Raw genomic sequence first — 5814 nt, 5'->3', positions numbered from 1 at the left:
CTGGTAGGACTAGTATCAGCATTCTCTGTGTCTTCCTAAATAATTTCACAAATCCCCTACTCAACTCTCAGCTTTAATCTAGAATGTGGAACGTTTAGTCCATATTTTTGCAAATGACATTTGCGTTTGGTTTGGAGTATTTTGAAGCCTTTTCAGTCAACGAGGCACGTGGCTTTCTACCGAATACTATAGAACGGCTGTAGTTTGGGTCCGGAGCAGTCTCCATCTGGATACTATCCAAATGACATTGTTGCTCCGTTTGTGAAGATTAGTCATCCAGGATACATTAAAATTGAAGAAGATTCACTCTTTACTTCTGGATACTTTAAAAATTTTAATAGACGTTTCGAAAGGTGCCCACCTTTCTTCATCAGTGAAATGAAAATGAAGTTGTACAATTTCTCGGAACAAGGAATAATTCTTATGTTCCAAATAAGCAAAACAGGTGAACTTATCACCGTTTAAGGTATTGAGTCTTTCTTTACAGCAGCTTCCACCTCAGTGGATACCTGAGTGGAATCCATGTACAAAAGATGCCAAATTGTGTATTCCTTCAATTAAAATGTGTTTTATCAAAATTGTAAATAAATAATTTTTTTCATGAACATTTAGTTTACCTTACCCTGCTAAATATCACTTCACAAAAATCCATACATACTTACGCGACGGTAACCAGGGCCTCTGTAGCACTTTCTCTTCCAGTAGCAGATATCCACATACTGGAAATTGGTCAGTAAACCCAGTGTGACGGTTTTGGACATGGTCCAACACAGAGCTCCATTTGTCTTCAATAAGCTGGCCTCTTCCAGGTGTTGTGGATACAACTGACCAATGCAGATGGTTAACAATACTGGAAACCCATGGTTTCAATGCCTGGCAGCCACTTATTTTCCTAATGGATTTCAGCTTTTTCTTGATCCATGGATATACAAGCATTGACGTATCACTGAATTAATGTTTTAATCACAGTTAGTCGTTCATTTCTTGTTACCCTGTGACCATTAATTAATGACAACATTAACAGAAATATTTACCAAGTGTCAATCTTAGAACAACTCAATGTGCTTTTACAGGTAACCTATCTAAGAGCTATGGTTAACAAATAGCATACAATAAAATATCTTCCATTCCATGTAAATTACATTTTTACATTTGTCTTCTCTGGACATCTTCCGACTTCAGCTCCAACCCTTTCGGCGTGGCAGTATCTTTTAGACAGCTTTGTGAATAAACGATAGGTAAATGTCAAAACGTTTTGCCTCTACGAAGAGAAGCATATATATTATGAACAAAAATATGATATAAGCGTTTTAATGGAACCTAGAAAATATGATACAAAATTTCCAAATCTGTTTCGTTGATGAAGCATGTAAAAGTGGAAAATGTGCTATTACTTTATGACCTCAGATGGCTCTCTCCTGATGATTCGTAATCTGCGTTTTTCATGAGTCTGTCGGACTTCGGTAACAGTGAACTTTCATTTATTCGCTTGTTCATTCTTCAGGATATCCTGCATCAGAAACCCTTTTAACGGCCAATAGAATCAACTAACCCAGATCTGGATATGATTAAAATGGAAACTACACCACATTGTGACGTTTTATTACTGTTGTTAACTTCTTTGTATGGAATATAATTATGCCGTCTTACTCCTTAGCTTCTTGTCATGTGTAACAGTTTAGACGTGTATCAAAGTTTAAGCATAACATTTTTATGGTTACGACTCTACGGGTTTCTAATCCACAAAAAGAAAAAAAAAAACACGTGAACTCACAATACCATTTATCAGCCTTTAAGCTGACGGCATACATAGTTCATGCATACTTACGGGACATGTGCAGACAATAACATGCCAAAACTGTTACTGGAACTTGTCAGCTCCTATGTAAGGGATGATCGCAGCTATTAACATTCTTCTTCGAAAATTGTCATACGTCGACCCCATTGGCAAAATTAGGGTGTTGCAACACGTTTAGTACCTTGGTATCCCGTAGGTTCCATCCTCCATTCCGTCAATACTACTCTGTTGCTTGCCTGGAAGACTGCAAAGAAATGTCACGAAATGGAACATCTTTTCGGAAGGCTCTATAAAAGAGACACACATGAAAAAAGGTAGTGCTTTTAACACCATGGCTGTTTCTTTGAAAAAAAACCCAGTACTTCTGCACAAAGATAGTGATCGATTGATTGATGAAAAAGTGATTGACGAGAAAGATAACCTTGATGTTGACACTAAATGAGCTCTAGCAACCTGTTTTGAAAATAAGAACGATTTCATGGCATATGTGAATGACTTTGAATTATTAAAAAAACACATCGTGCAATAACAACAAATCTTATGTAAGTTAGTTATTATGTATTTCTTTTTATAAAGCCGAGATTGTAACATACTGCAACACAAAGTCTTATATTGCATTTAATTTTGGGATATCTTTAAACTCGCCTAACACGTAAGTAAGGGATTGCTATCTTGCTATCTAAAAAAAAAGTGTCCTTCAGTTTAACCCTCATCCGACCGTATGGGGTCATTTTTGACCCCAGGCGTATATTTTAATCTGCCATAGCAACATTTTTCATCAGAGAAAAAATTCCTTCCATGAATTTGCTTGTATACATGTCTTACAACATCTACCAATTTTTCTCCGAGTTTTGCCCATTATTGTATAAGCTATACTTGAAAGTTTGTGTCTTCTTCGGTGGGGTCAAAAATGACCCCAGCCAATTATGAATCATTAATTACATAAATATCAAGACATTTCAATAAAATAACAGGCATTCCTCATTATTGCTATTACAGCAACAGGTTATAGTTGCTTAGATGAGTAAACACCGAATATTTTGAAAGAAATTTAGTATTTTTCTGTAAAATACAGTTTTTAGACATTCTGCATAAATTATGATAATACGCACTAATTACCTATGGTAATGAAAGTGAAAATGTTTCTAATTAATTAAAAAACAATATATGGACAGAATGTGCAGAAGGAACCTACAAGAAAGATCTTTGCGGGAAAATATTCAAGAGTTATTGTATGTATGTGTTTAGATGGCGGAATATGGTGCATAATTAAGTAATAAATTCGTTACTTTTCACAAATATTGTATTTTTTCTTGTTAAATAACATTATTATGCTATCAGTATTATTGCATCATCACAATTATTGTTTAGAAATTGATAAGACAAAACATTGTTTAAGTAAGTTGAGTATGGTAGATTTTCAGAGCAAATGTGGTTTTTCCTCATTTTCTGCATAAATTATGATAATGAGTAATAGCTACTGACACCAAAACTTGTCAAAATATTTTTCATAGGTTAGTGAAACAGTAAATACACAGAAATGACAAAATAAGCCAGTAGAAATATGTCTATGATCAAAACAAAATGGGGTCAAAAATGACCCCATACGGTCAGATTCGTCGTAAAAATGTAACGGTCGGATGAGGGTTAATATGACTCAGCTACAAAAGAATTGACTACTCATTCACTCTGGAAATAGTTTCCTCAGGTTGGTAGATCAATTCAACAAAGTCTTCTTCGTTACACAACCTTCTTTTAATTCTTCCGTAAACGTTTCGACGACCATCTGTCACCTTCATCAGTACAAAATGAAACGATCACTATCAGTGCGATAAGAACTATACAATCCAAGTGCAATCCAATCTTAGCCATGTTGAATACTCATTGCCTGTTGCCGCCAGATTTTGAACAATCCCATACCTCCATGGATAATTGATTAGATAACGGTACATTACTGATTGTACTACAAAATGTCTTGCCTTTTTATACTTCTCTATGCATTTTCTATATAAACATTATAGAGCTTAGAGTATATACTATTTAGTTAAAGAATAATGTATGCAATACTTTTATTTGAAATCTGCAAGTACTTTCAAATGTATCTACTATTTATAAAGCTTCTGAATATTTTAATTTTCTGGCAGCGACCGGAGCATAAAATACTGTCCTTGTGGTAAAAAAAAAAAAAAACGAACTATGTCTGCCACACAGCAAGTGAAGCACCAATATATTTCCTGGTGCTGATCACCTGTCTCGACCCACTACGCAGAGTTGTCACCCGCAAATTACAGGATAACATTAGTCATCTTGACATCCTGATACTTTGTGTTCTGCGCTGTTACGACGTCTTCTTTTCGGCAGTGTACGTACTTGAATTGGTCAGTGACGCTAGATTTTTACCCTCCAAGAAGATATATCTCCATCTGCTCCACCAATATTAGCATTCTCTATGTCTTCTTAAACAGCTTCACAAATTCTCGACTCAATACTCAGCTAAAATCAGGAATGTGGAGTGTTCAGTCCACATTTTTACAATTGACAATTTCGTTTTGTTTGTTAGGATTATTCTAAAGCCTTTTAAGTCAACGAGGCACGTGGCTTTTAACCATATACTATGAAACGGCTTCCTCCATCTTAGAATCCAAACTTAAAATGGTTCTTAAATTTATTGATCACTCATGGCAAAGTCAGTAAAGACGCATTGTTAATGGCGATCCTTGTTATCTTATATTTATGTATGCTTGCGTCTTTTTTCGTTGTGATACTTGGCTCTCCGGTCTAGAGCTAATAGCGTTCGGCAAGCTAAGTGACACTGGCAACAATGTTGGCGAGCAGGGCCCTCCTAGTTGCTGTGATGTAATTGGCAGCAGGGCGCCGTTGTTATGGATTAATTATGATTGATCAATAGCCTGTTTTTTAATATAACAGACCAGTAACGTAAGATTATAACGTAGTGGCTAACATTAGTGTCACTAGTGTTATTCACATGTACTTGACGCACCACACAGTTTTCTTTGGGATGTTTCTTTTCTCCTGTAAGACTAGTTCAGCAATTTTTAAGGACGATAATTCACGCACCGATCGTGGCTAGAATTCAGCAATTTAAGTCTCTTGAATTTTATCTTGGCTAAATGCTGAACATTACAATAGAACATTTAGAAATTTAAAAAAAATGGACAAAATCACAAGAAGTCTCTGAAAGTATGTAACGTCTGTATAGAAGTCGCATCATTGTTGTATTGTTCGGACCAACATGGATGAATACCAAAGTACTAGAGCAGACAATATCAGAACGATAATACATGTACCTGTCGATATTGTAACCATTGCTATGGACCCATACTTACCGTCTATTCATTTTCCGGGAGCTTTCTTGAAATACTTGGCGTACCTCTGCCATTCTTAATGCTACTTTTACCAGGTCCCGTAAACCAATGACAAGCTCTTCAGGCAGAACCATGATCTCCTTTCTGATTTCACAGTATAGGCATGGTTGGTTTCCTGCATGTGCCGTTACATACAGAAGTGAAGAAGATTTTATTCAGCGTTTCAAACAGCGTTCGCTGTTCAGTGAATGAATATAAAAGTATACAAATCTTGCGGAACAGAGGTCTCCACAGCCCCACTTGGCTGGAGAGGGCAGTTGGCGTCATGGCGTTGTCGTTCTGCCACAGTAGTGGCCTCCTTGCAGTACTGCGCGCCTCATGTGTTGACGAAGAGCGGCTTTTGTTGGTGGGAGTGTCCGAGTGATGACATGGGACGCTTTTTGCGTGTAAAGAGTTGTTCTCTGAATTGCCAGGTTCAGTGTGATCTATCCTGCTTCTGCACTTGCATTTCAGGCAGTCCAGGACAGGTTAGTCGAATCCATATATGATTATTTGCGTCCAAAATTAAATCGGTATGTATATCCGAATTACACTTTTAGAGGCATGATGTTTGGTTAAGTCAGGATGGCATGCAGCTCCTCGTAAAAAGGGGATGTCATCGTTGCCCTTCCACTCTTCAGGTTGTTATCT

Source organism: Branchiostoma floridae, chromosome 18 (assembly GCF_000003815.2).
Source record: "Branchiostoma floridae strain S238N-H82 chromosome 18, Bfl_VNyyK, whole genome shotgun sequence".
Lineage (NCBI taxonomy): Eukaryota > Metazoa > Chordata > Leptocardii > Amphioxiformes > Branchiostomatidae > Branchiostoma > Branchiostoma floridae.
The sequence above is the reverse complement of the archived record's forward strand: the minus strand, read 5'-3'. Positions refer to the sequence as shown.